This window comes from Oncorhynchus tshawytscha, linkage group LG11, assembly GCF_018296145.1.
Source record: "Oncorhynchus tshawytscha isolate Ot180627B linkage group LG11, Otsh_v2.0, whole genome shotgun sequence".
Classification (NCBI taxonomy): domain Eukaryota; kingdom Metazoa; phylum Chordata; class Actinopteri; order Salmoniformes; family Salmonidae; genus Oncorhynchus; species Oncorhynchus tshawytscha.
Genome location: NC_056439.1, coordinates 23,151,957 through 23,165,741, shown reverse-complemented (window position 1 = coordinate 23,165,741; position 13,785 = coordinate 23,151,957). Strand labels below are relative to the sequence as shown.

Below are 13,785 nucleotides of genomic sequence, written 5' to 3'. Positions count from 1 at the left end.
GACGTTCAATAACACATGGAAATGGCATCTAGATGCTCCACAAGATGCCATTCGAATAAAATGTGTGATTAAACAATGCATTGTTTTTGTTAGGAAGAGTAGCAGGTGGAAAAGGACTGAAATTCCATCTGACAAAAGTCTCAGCAGAGTTTTAATTTGCTAAGCTTTCGGTCTATACTTCCGGACTTCCGGCGCCGACAGAGATGGCCGCCTCGCTTCGCGTTCCTAGGAAACTATGCAGTTTTTTGTTTTTTTACGTGTTATTTCTTACACTAGTACCCCAGGTCATCTTAGGTTTCATTACATACAGCCGAGTTGAACTACTGAATATAAGATCAGCGTCAACTCACCATCAGTACGACCAAGAATATGTTTTTCGCGATGCGGATCCTGTGTTCTGCCTTACAACCAGTGCAACGGAGTGGATTACATGCAGCGACCCAAAAAAACGACTCAGAAAAAGAGGGAAACGAAGCGGTCTTCTGGTCAGACTCCGGAGACGGGCACACCGTGCACCACTCCCTAGCATTCTTCTTGCCAATGTCCAGTCTCTTGACAACAAGGTTGATGAAATCCGAGCAAGGGTAGCATTCCAGAGGGACATCAGAGACTGTAACGTTCTCTGCTTCACGGAAACATGGCTAACTGGAGAGACGCTATCCGAAGCGGTGCAGCCAGCGGGCTTCTCCACGCATCGCGCCGACAGAAACAAACATCTTTCTGGTAAGAAGAGGGGCGGGGGCGTATGCCTTATGACTAACGTGACATGGTGTGATGAAAGAAACATACAGGAACTCAAATCCTTCTGTTCACCTGATTTAGAATTCCTCACAATCAAATGTAGACCGCATTATCTACCAAGAGAATTCTCTTCGATTATAATCACAGCCGTATATATCCCCCCAAGCAGACACATCGATGGCTCTGAACGAACTTTATTTAACTCTCTGCAAACTGGAAACGATTTATCCGGAGGCTGCATTCATTGTAGCTGGGGATTTTAACAAGGCTAATCTGAAAACAAGACTCCCTAAATTTTATCAGCATATCGATTGCGCAACCAGGGGTGGAAAGACCCTGGATCATTGTTACTCTAACTTCCGCGACGCATATAAGGCCCTGCCCCGCCCCCTTTCGGAAAAGCTGACCACGACTCCATTTTGTTGATCCCTGCCTACAGACAGAAACTAAAACAAGAAGCTCCCACGCTGAGGTCTGTCCAACGCTGGTCTGACCAAGCTGGATGTTTCGTATTGCGTCAGACAACAACATTGACGAATACGCTGATTCGGTGTGCGAGTTCATTAGAACGTGCGTTGAAGATGTCGTTCCCATAGCAACGATTAAAACATTCCCAAACCAGAAACCGTGGATTGATGGCAGCATTCGTGTGAAACTGAAGGCGCGAACCACTACATTTAAACGTGTTAACCCTCGCAAGGCTGCAGGCCCAGACGGCATCCCCAGCCGCGCCCTCAGAGCATGCGCAGACCAGCTGGCCGGTGTGTTTACGGACATATTCAATCAATCCCTATACCAGTCTGCTGTTCCCACATGCTTCAAGAGGGCCACCATTGTTCCTGTTCCCAAGAAAGCTAAGGTAACTGAGCTAAACGACTACCGCCCCGTAGCACTCACATCCGTCATCATGAAGTGCTTTGAGAGACTAGTCAAGGACCATATCACCTCCACCCTACCTGACACCCTTGACCCACTCCAATTTGCTTACCGCCCAAATAGGTCCACAGACGATGCAATCTCAACCACACTGCACACTGCCCTAACCCATCTGGACAAGAGGAATACCTATGTGAGAATGCTGTTCATCGACTACAGCTCGGCATTCAACACCATAGTACCCTCCAAGCTCGTCATCAAGCTCGAGACCCTGGGTCTCGACCCCGCCCTGTGCAACTGGGTACTGGACTTCCTGACGGGCCGCCCCCAGGTGGTGAGGGTAGGCAACAACATCTCCTCCCCGCTGATCCTCAACACTGGGGCCCCACAAGGGTGCGTTCTGAGCCCTCTCCTGTACTCCCTGTTCACCCACGACTGCGTGGCCATGCACGCCTCCAACTCAATCATCAAGTTTGCGGACGACACAACAGTGGTAGGCTTGATTACCAACAACGACGAGACGGCCTACAGGGAGGAGGTGAGGGCCCTCGGAGTGTGGTGTCAGGAAAATAACCTCACACTCAACGTCAACAAAACTAAGGAGATGATTGTGGACTTCAGGAAACAGCAGAGGGAACACCCCCCCCCCATCCACATCGATGGAACAGTAGTGGAGAGGGTAGCAAGTTTTAAGTTCCTCGGCATACACATCACAGACAAACTGAATTGGTCCACTCACACAGACAGCATCGTGAGGAAGGCGCAGCAGCGCCTCTTCAACCTCAGGAGGCTGAAGAAATTCGGCTTGTCACCAAAAGCACTCACAAACTTCTACAGATGCACAATCGAGAGCATCCTGGCGGGCTGTATCACCGCCTGGTATGGCAACTGCACCGCCCTCAACCGTAAGGCTCTCCAGAGGGTAGTGAGGTCTGCACAACGCATCACCGGGGGGCAAACTACCTGCCCTCCAGGACACCTACACCACCCGATGCTACAGGAAGGCCATAAAGATCATCAAGGACATCAACCACCCGAGCCACTGCCTGTTCACCCCGCTGTCATCCAGAAGGCGAGGTCAGTACAGGTGCATCAAAGCTGGGACCGAGAGACTGAAAAACAGCTTCTATCTCAAGGCCATCAGACTGTTAAACAGCCACCACTAACATTGAGTGGCTACTGCCAACACACTGTCAATGACACTGACTCTACTCCAGCCACTTTAATCATGGGAATTGATGGGAAATGATGTAAATATATCACTAGCCACTTTAAACAATGCTACCTTATATAATGTTACTTACCCTACATTATTCATCTCATATGCATACGTTGATACTGTACTCTATATCATCGACTGCATCCTTATGTAATACATGTATCACTAGCCACTTTAACTATGCCACTTGGTTTACATACTTATCTCATATGTATATACTGTACTCGATATCATCTACTGTATCTTGCCTATGCTGCTCTGTACCATCACTCATTCATATATCCTTATGTACATATTCTTTATCCCCTTACACTGTGTATAAGACAGTAGTTTTTTTGGAATTGTTAGTTAGATTACTTGTTCGTTATTACTGCATTGTCGGAACTAGAAGCACAAGCATTTCGCTACCTTTCGCATCAAATCAAATCAAATCAAATCAAATTTTATTTGTCACATACACATGGTTAGCAGATGTTAATGCGAGTGTAGCGAAATGCTTGTGCTTCTAGTTCCGACAATGCAGTAATAACGAGCAAGTAATCTAACTAACAATTCCCAAAAAAAAACTACTGTCTTATACACAGTGTAAGGGGATAAAGAATATGTACATAAGGATATATGAATGAGTGATGGTACAGAGCAGCATAGGCAAGATACAGTAGATGATATCGAGTACAGTATATACATATGAGATAAGTATGTAAACCAAGTGGCATAGTTAAAGTGGCTAGTGATACATGTATTACATAAGGATGCAGTCGATGATATAGAGTACAGTATCAACGTATGCATATGAGATGAACAATGTAGGGTAAGTAACATTATATAAGGTAGCATTGTTTAAAGTGGCTAGTGATATATTTACATAATTTCCCATCAATTCCCATGATTAAAGTGGCTGGAGTAGAGTCAGTGTCATTGACAGTGTGTTGGCAGTAGCCACTCAATGTTAGTGGTGGCTGTTTAACAGTCTGATGGCCTTGAGATAGAAGCTGTTTTTCAGTCTCTCGGTCCCAGCTTTGATGCACCTGTACTGACCTCGCCTTCTGGATGACAGCGGGGTGAACAGGCAGTGGCTCGGGTGGTTGATGTCCTTGATGATCTTTATGGCCTTCCTGTAGCATCGGGTGGTGTAGGTGTCCTGGAGGGCAGGTAGTTTGCCCCCCGGTGATGCGTTGTGCAGACCTCACTACCCTCTGGAGAGCCTTACGGTTGAGGGCGGTGCAGTTGCCATACCAGGCGGTGATACAGCCCGCCAGGATGCTCTCGATTGTGCATCTGTAGAAGTTTGTGAGTGCTTTTGGTGACAAGCCGAATTTCTTCAGCCTCCTGAGGTTGAAGAGGCGCTGCTGCGCCTTCCTCACGATGCTGTCTGTGTGAGTGGACCAATTCAGTTTGTCTGTGATGTGTATGCCGAGGAACTTAAAACTTGCTACCCTCTCCACTACTGTTCCATCGATGTGGATGGGGGGGTGTTCCCTCTGCTGTTTCCTGAAGTCTAATCATCTCATAGTTTTGTTGACGTTGAGTGTGAGGTTATTTCCTGACACCACACTCCGGGGGCCCTCACCTCCAGGGGGCTCAGAACGCACCCTTTGTGGGGCCCCAGTGTTGAGGATCAGCGGGGAGGAGATGTTGTTGCCTACCCTCACCACCTGGGGGCGGCCCGTCAGGAAGTCCAGTACCCAGTTGCACAGGGCGGGGTCGAGACCCAGGTCTCGAGCTTGATGACGAGCTTGAGGGTACTATGGTGTTGAATGCCGAGCTGTAGTCGATGAACAGCATTCTCACATAGGTATTCCTCTTGTCCAGATGGGTTAGGGCAGTGTGCAGTGTGGTTAAGATTGCATCGTCTGTGGACCTATTTGGGCGGTAAGCAAATTGGAGTGGGTCAAGGGTGTCAGGTAGGGTGGAGGTGATATGGTCCTTGACTAGTCTCTCAAAGCACTTCATGATGACGGATGTGAGTGCTACGGGCGGTAGTCGTTTAGCTCAGTTACCTTAGCTTTCTTGGGAACAGGAACAATGGTGGCCCTCTTGAAGCATGTGGGAACAGCAGACTGGTATAGGGATTGGTTGAATATGTCCGTAAACACACCGGCCAGCTGGTCTGCGCATGCTCTGAGGGCGCGGCTGGGGATGCCGTCTGGGCCTGCAGCCTTGCGAGGGTTAACACGTTTAAATGTCTTACTCACTTCGGCTGCAGTGAAGGAGAGACCGCATGTTTCCGTTGCAGGCCGTGTCAGTGGCACTGTATTGTCCTCAAAGCGGGCAAAAAAGTTATTTAGTCTGCCTGGGAGCAAGACATCCTGGTCCGAGACTGGGCTGGGTTTCTTCCTGTAGTCCGTGATTGACTGTAGACCCTGCCACATACCTCTTGTGTCTGAGCCGTTGAATTGAGATTCTACTTTGTCTCTGTACTGGCGCTTAGCTTGTTTGATAGCCTTGCAAATGCAGTGACACTGAAAGGCAAACTGTCCAGTTGAAGTACAAGCAAACACTACAGTGCTTAGACTTACCATGTTTTGGGAAAAGCAGTTTTGAAGAGAAGCAAAAAACATGGCATTCCCCATGGGGTCAAATTTAAAGCTGAATCCACACTGAGTAGCAAGGCCAGGCGTCAGGTTTATGATTTGTGTGTCATCTGGAAGGGATGGAGATGGTGTGAACACAATAGTTGACAAGCAATATCAAGCCATGAATTATGAAAGGAGAGAAAGAGAATCATAAGAGGCAAACTCACTGAAGACAGCGTCAACCTCTTCAAAAAGAGGAGCGACACTCAAACGAATAACGTTACCAAGGCATTCAGCGTTGAGGTCATCTGGAATAGGAAAGGTTAGTTAAAAAAAAAAAATCTTTAAAATATTGTCAAACGCTTAGTGCTTAAATTTGCAAGGTGCAAAATGCATACTTATAGAAGGTGTCTGTTGTGCTTGTATGCCCACAGCTGCCATCAATAGGCAAAACAACCTGTAAGGCATTTGACAAATTATTATGATTAAAAGGAGGAAGAACACAACTCAAATGTTTGTGTCGCATAAGACTCTCCTAGGCCTGCTACTACTTACCCTGAGCTAAGGAAAAGAATCATTGTAGAACAGATTTGTTCTGATAAAATACACAGCTACAGAACCTGATATTTGACCCAAAGTGTGCAGCCTACAGCCCAGGGGTATGCAACTTTTACCCTATGACAAAGGCTTCCCACACTCAGTCACCTGAACCCCAAAGGGCTGCACATTTTCTTTTTATTCCCCTAGCCCTACAAAGCTGATTCAAATAATCATCCAGCTTTGTTAATCTGAATCAGCTGTGTAGTGTTAGGACAAAAACCTAAATGTAAGGCTACTGTTCAATTTTAGAAGGGTGCTCCGCCCTCACCGCTTTTATCCATTCATGTCAGGGGCCATGGACCGGTGCACCTCGGCCCAGGTTAATAGAACTCCCTCATTAGCAGCACAACAGCCTTTCACAGATGAAAAGCATAATTACCCAACCGTCTACAGTTGTAGCCCAGACAGAGAGAAAGATATTGGCCTCTAATAGCCAAAATGCTGCATTTGCATGCACTTTCACAATTTGAATGTAGTCAACTGGGTGGGACTACCAACTTGATTGGCTGAGCCCTACTGGTGACCCTGTTGAAGTCATGTCCAATCGGGTCATCAGAAGGGCTCAGACAATTGTGAAGAAGAAATGTTACTACTTTAATATGAAGATAGCCTCAATGGCGCTGCCCATGCTGTCACAGACACTATATTGGCACAGATACATAGATGAGTCTTTTATCTTCTTATGGCTTCTTATGGCTTCTTATTATCTTCTTGTCCAGAGGTGCCCAGAGTAAACTGCCTGCTACTCAGTCCCAGAAGCTAAGATATGCATATTATTAGTATATGTGGATAGAACACACTCTGAAGTTTCTAAAACCGTTTGAATGATGTCTGTGAGTATAACAGAACACATATGGCAGGCAAAAAACCTGAAAAAAATCCAACCAGGAAGTGGGAAATCTGAGGTTGGTCGTTTTTCAACTCATTCCCTATTGAAGACACAGTGGGATATTGGTCATGTTGCACTTCCTAGATGTCAACAGGCTTCCACTAGATGTCAACAGTCTTTAGAACCCTGTTTGATGCTTCTACTGTGAGGTGAGGGTGAATGAGAGGGGAATGAGTCAGAGGTCTGGCAGAATGCCTTGAGCTCGTGATGTTCGTTCACATGAGGTCGAGCTCTGTTCCATCGCAATTCTACAGACAAAGGAATTCTCCGGTTGGAGCATTTATTTTAACAACATCCTAAAGATTGATTCTATACATCGTTTGACATGTTTCTACGGACGGCAACGAAACTTTTTGACATTTCGTCTGCTCCTAGTGAATACCCTTCGTGAGATTGGATTTGTTTACAAAACTCGCTAACAAAAGTATCTATTTGGACATAAATGATGGACATTATCAAACAAAACAAACATTTATTGTGGAACTGGGATTCCTGGGAGTGCATTCTGATGAAGATCATCAAAGGTAAGTGAATATTTATAATGTTATTTCTGACTTCTGTTGACTGCACAATAAGGCGGATATCTTTTTGGCTTGTTTGGGCTCTGAGCGCCGTATTCAGATTATTGCATGGTTTGCTTTTTCCGAAAAGGTTTTTTGAAATCTGACACAGCGGTTGCATTAAGCAGAAATATATCTTTAATTCTGTGCGTAACAATTTTATTTTCATCAACATTTATTATGAGTATTTCTGTAAATTGATGTGGCTCTCTGCAAAATGACCGGATGTTTTTGGAACTACTGAACATAACGCTCCAACGTATACTGAGATTCTTTTGATATAAATATGAACTTTATCGAACAAAACATACATGTATTGTGTAACATGAAGTCCTATGAGTGTCATCTGATGAAGATCATCAAAGGTTAGTGATTAATTTTATCTCTATTTCAGATTTTTGTGACTCCTCTCTTTGGCTGGAAAAATTAGTGTGTTTTTCTGTGACTTGGCTCTGACCAATCATAATCGTTTGTGGTGCTTTCGCCGTAAAGCCTATTTGAAATCGGGCACTGTGGTGGCATTAACAAGAAGTGTATTTTTAAAATGGTGTGAAATACTTGTATGTCTGAGGAATTTTAATTATGAGATTTCTGTTCTTTTGAACTCTATGAGGCAAGACAATTGTCATTCAGGATTAAAAGGTGACTGCACTTCCTGATTTGGCCTTAGCTGTGTTCGAATACTCACACTAACTGTACTGTTTGTGACATGAATTGAGTATTTAGTATTCTTATTGGTCATACTATACCTGTATAAATATATCATAGTATACCTGAAACACTCTCTTGTCAAGAGAAAAGTTGGGTCAACTTTGACGTCATCGCCCCCACCCTTCCCAGGCAGCTACCGATCTGGGAACAGTATGTATTTGTTCAGCGCGATGTCTGCTTTCAATTGGCACGTTCATTGTTTGAATTTCGTGCTCCCTCATCCTTTGGCGGGCGAAAATGCCCGGTTCACTCTCACATACATGCACTCTATTGCGCGTTCACCGATTTGGAGAACGTTCTTTTCCAATAGACACCAGTTGAAGCCGGTTCGTTTGTTCGCGATGATCATTGTTTTACATGATAAAAACATCATTTTGCTCGATTCTGCACTTAGTTTGACCAGTTTAGTCAACATATAATATGTAATTTTGAAGTTTGATTGCGCAAGAGTGCGGGACCAGAAGGAGCAGAAGTTATTTTGGGTGCATTTCAGCTGAAGCTGTTAGCATATGCTAATACAAAGACGCACAACTTGAAACCAAACGATGTATTGGGTAAGTATGACTCCTTCTACGTCTTCTGATCGAAGAACATCAAAGGTAAGGGAATATTTATGTGGTTATTTTGGGTTTCTGTGGACTCCAAACGTAGAGGAGACACTGCTAATATCTGAGCGCCGACTCATAGCATAGACTAGTGAACGAATTCTGTAACGTTAAAAATAAATGTAACACAGCGGTTGTATTAAGAAGAAGTGTATCTTTGTAACTATATGTAGAACATGTATATTTAGTCATGTTTATTGCTTGTTATCTGACGTTATCTGTCCGAGCTATCATAATTTCTCCGGACATTTTGAGTAGCATTTTTGAAATAATCGTCATTGTAAACAGAGATTTATGGATATTAATGGCATATTATTGAAAAAAAAAAAATGTACTGTGTAACATGTAATATTACTGTCATCTGATGAAGATTTTCAAAAGGTTAGTGAATTATTTATTTTTTAATCCTACTTTTAAATTTTATATTTTCTGGGACAAAATGGCCGCCGCTTGCATTTTGTTTCGGGGTGGTGGTCTAATATAAATGTGTGCTATGTTTTCGCCGTAAAACATTTTAGAAATCTGACTTGCTGGGTAGATGAACAAGGTGTTTATCTTTCATTTGAGCTATTGGACTTGTGTAGGTGTGGAGGTTAAATATGTCTAAGAATGTTTTTTTCACATTTTGCGTTATGCTAATGAGCTTGAGCCGTAGTCACGATCCCGGATCCTGGATGGGTAGCATCAAGAGGTTTTAACTAACCTCCAGATGAGCTTCAATGAAACGTTCCTGTTTTAAACGGGATATTTTGTCAGGAAAAGATGCTAGAATATGCATATAATTGACAGCTTTGGATAGAAAACACTCTAACGTTTCCAAAACTGTAAGGATATTGTCTGTGAGTATAACAGATCTGATGTTGCAGGAGAACGCCTGAGAAAAATCCAATCCGGAAGTGCCCCAGGTTTTGAAAGCGCTGCGTTCCAATGACTCCCTATTCAGCTATGAATGTACCATCAACGAGCTTACGCTTTCTACGTATTCCCCAAGGTTTCTACAGCATTGTGACGTAGTTTTACGCATTTCTGTTGAAGAATAGCCGTAGGCAGCCACATTGCGTAAGTGGTCACATGGTGGCCTGAGAGAGATACAGAGGTAGCCTTTACTCCAATCGGTCAGAGTGAAAACAAATTGTCCTGACTGATATATTATTGAACAGATATTAGAAAAACACCTTGAGGATGGATTCTAAACAACGTTTGCCATGTTTCTGTCGATATTATGCAGCTAACTTTGAATTTTTTTCGGTGTTGTGGTGACCGCAATTTCCGGGTGATTTCTCAGCCAAACGTGAAGAACAAACGGAGCTATTTTGCCTACAAAAATAATATTTTGGGAAAAAATGAACTTTGGCTGTCTACCTGGGAGTCTCGTGAGTGAAAACATCCAAGTTCATCAAAGGTAAAATGATTTAATTTGATTGCTTTTCTGATTTCCATGACAAGTTTGCCTGCTGCTAGCAAGGAATAATGCTATGCTAGGCTATGATAAACTTACACAAATGCTTGTCTAGCGTTGGCTGTAAAGCATATTTTGAAAATCTGAGATGACAGGGTGATTAACAAAAGGCTAAGCTGTGTTCCAATATATTTCACTTGTGATTTTCATGAATAGGAATATTTGCTAGGAAGATTTATGTCCGTTGCGTTATGCTAATTGTGTCAGATGTTGATAATGGTCCGTTCACCGGCCTGTCGTCACTACAGGTTAAGGAAAATACTTGCATTTACCCGCTGTATTGTGGCAGGGTGGAAGTCTTTTCGTGGTAGCAGGGTGGAGATAACCACTTGTGCGTTGGGGAAAGTAGAAGAAGCCTTTTCAATCACTCCCTTCAGTGCTGTGGCCACTCTTTCCTGCTGTGCTCTCAGGTCGTTTGTGCCTGTTCTCTCTCTCTCTCTCTCTCTCTCTCTCTCTCTCTCTCTCTCTCTCTCTCTCTCTCTCTCTCTCTCTCTCTCTCTCTCTCTCTCTCTCTCTCTCTCTCTCTCTCTCTCTCTCTCTCTCTCTCTCTCTCTCTCTCTCTCTCTCTCTCTCTCTCTGTCTCTCTCTCTCTCTCTCTCTCTCTCTCTCTCTCTCTCTCTCTCTCTCTCTCTCTCTCTCTCTCTCTCTCTCTCTCTCTCTCTCTCTCTCTCTCTCTCTCTCTCTCTCTCTCTCTCTCTCTCTCTCTCTCTCTCTCTCTCTCTCTCTCTCTCTCTCTCCCAATGTCCCCTATCTCTCTCGTCCCAACTAGTGAATCAGCCATGACAGGACAGGGAGTGGCTGACATAATGGGGAGCACTAAACCACTCTGACAAACAGGACTGTCTGTCTCTAGGCTGATCTTAATTGAGGGGTGAATGTCTATTTTGTCATATCTATTCCTGTATGTCATTTAGTATAGCAGCACTGTATAATATTTAGTAATAATGTGTCATACAGTTGAAGTCGGAAGTATACATACAAATAGGTTGGAGTCATTAAAACTTGTTTTTCAACCACTCCACAAATCTCTTCTTAACAAACTATAGTTTTGGCAAGTCGGTGAGGACATCTACTCGGTGCTTGACATAGGTAATCTTTCCAACAATTGTTTACAGACAGATTATTTCACTAATAATTCAAAGTATCACAATTCCAGTGGGTCACAAGTTTACATACACTAAGTTGACTGTGCCTTTAAACAGCTTGGAAAATTCCAGAAAATTATATCATGGCTTTAGAAGCTTCTGATTGGCTAATTGACATCATTTGAGTCAATTGGAGGTGTACCTGTGGATGTATTTCAAGACCTACCTTCAAACTCAATGCCTCTTTGCTTGACATCAAGGGGAAAATCAAAAGAAATCAGCCAAGACCTCAAAAAAAAACTGTAGACCCCCACAAGTCTGGTTCATCCTTGGGAGCAATTTCCAAACACCTGAAGGTACCACGTTCATCTGTACAAACAATAGTACCCAAGTATAAACACCATGGGACCACGCAGCCATTATACCACTCAGGAAGGGACGTGTTCTGTCTCCTAGAGATTAACGTACTTTGGTGCGAAAAGTGCAAATCAATCCCAGAACAACAGCAAAAGACCTTGTGAAGATACTGGAGGAAACAGGTACAAAAGTATCTATATCCACAGTAAAACGAGTCCTATCTCGACATAACTTGAAAGTCCGCTCAGCAAGGAAGAAGCCACTGCCACAAAACCACCATAAAAAAGCCAGACTACGGTTTGCAACTGCACATGGGGACAAAGATCGTACTTTTTGGTCTGATGAAACAAAAATAGAATTGTTTGGCCATAATGACCATTGTTATATTTGGAGGAAAAAGGGGGAGGCCTGCAAGCCAAAGAACACCATCCCAACCGTGAAGCACGGGGATGGCAGCATCATGTTGTGGGGGTGCTTTGCTGCAGGCGGGACTGGTGCATTTCACAAAATAGATGGCTTCATGAGGGAGGAAAATTTTGTGGATATATTGAAGCAACATCTCAAGACATCAGTCAGGAAGATAAAACTTCGTCGCAAATGGGTCTTCCAAATGGACAGTGACCCCAAGCATACTTCCAAAGTTGTGGCAAAATGGCTTAAGGACAACAAAGTCAAGGTATTGGAGTGGCCATCACAAAGCCATGACCTCAATCATATAGAACATTTGTGGGCAGAACTGAAAAAGTGTGTGCGAGCAAGGATGCCTACACCATTACTGTCAGGAGGAAGGGGCCAAAATTCACACAACTTATTGTAGGACACTTGTTGAAGGCTACCCAAAATGTTTGACCCAAGTTAAACAATTTAAAGGCAATGCTACCAAATACTAATTGAGTGTATGTAAACTTCTGACCCATGGGAATGTGATGAAATAAATCAAAGTTAAACATAAATCATTCTCTCTACTATTATTCTGACATTTCACATTTTGAAAATAAAGTAGTGATCCTAACTGACCTAAGACAGGGAATTGTGAAAAACTGAGTTTAAACTTATTTGGCTAAGGTGTACGTAAACTTCCGACTTCAACTGTATGTATGCAATGAAGATTCTTATTTTATGTAATGATTTTAAATGCACTAGTTTAAAAAAAAAAATCTAATGTGTGACTAGTCCTGTTTCGATGCTCTGTCAATACTACTCCCAGTTTGCTGCGGCGTAACAATTGCTTGGGTTGGTCCAGGAGCAAACTGGCGTCTAGCAATGTGCCTGGTCATAAACAGAGCTTCAGGACAGTCAGGGGGATTGAACCTATAGTGTGTAGACTAGATTCTGCACAGTTAAAGATAAATATATTGTCACGTTTGTTATAAGGATCAGACCAAGGCGCAGCGTGGTATGCATACATTCTTTATTATATTAAGAATGAACACTGAATTAACTAACTAACCAAAATAACACGTGAAGCTATACAAATGAGTGCTGACAAGAAACTACACATAGACAAGAACCCACAAACACCAAAGGGAAATAGCTACCTAAATACTGTATGATCACTGTATGATCCTATTATGTTGCATTACAACCTGCAATTTAAATGGATCTTTATTTGGATTTCATGTAATGGACATACACACAATAGTCCAAAAAATAAAAAACCTTGAAGTGATGGGTGCATATGTATTCATCCCGTTTGCTATGAATCCCATAAATAAGATCTGGTACAACCAATTACCTTCAGATATCACATAATTAGTTAAATTAAGTCCACCTGTGTGCAATCTAAGTGTCACATGATCTGTCACAGGATATCAGTATATATACAAGGAGGAATGGGAAAAAATTTCAGTCTCTCGATGTGCAAAACTGATAGAGACATACCCCAAGCGACTTACAGCTGTAATCGCAGCAAAAGGTGGCGCTACAAAGTATTAACTTAAGGGGGCTGAATAATTTTGCACGCCCAATTTTTCAGTTTTTGATTTGTTAAAAAAGTTTGAAATATCCAATAAATGTCGTTCCACTTCATGATTGTGTCCCACTTGTTGTTGATTCTTCACAAAAAAATACAGTTTTATATCTTTATGTTTGAAGCCTGAAATGTGGCAAAAGGTCGCAAAGTTCAAGGGGGCCGAATACTTTCGCAAGGCACTGTATACAGTGGGGA

General features: G+C 43.1%; 1 protein-coding gene and 1 long non-coding RNA gene across 3 annotated transcripts in view; both read right to left on the bottom strand.

Moving 5' to 3' along the window:
* The window catches only part of heatr5a (HEAT repeat containing 5a), a 53,990-nt gene that overhangs the window by 6,673 nt on the left and 33,532 nt on the right, over window positions 1-13,785 (bottom strand). The gene's annotated exons all lie outside the window — the stretch shown is intronic.
* LOC121847726 lies at window positions 5,345-6,276 on the bottom strand. The gene is made up of 5 exons (XR_006084545.1): window positions 6,262-6,276; window positions 5,908-6,222; window positions 5,751-5,809; window positions 5,580-5,660; window positions 5,345-5,480 (listed from the first exon to the last, which is right to left on the bottom strand). It is a non-coding gene; the product is annotated as an uncharacterized LOC121847726 (long non-coding RNA).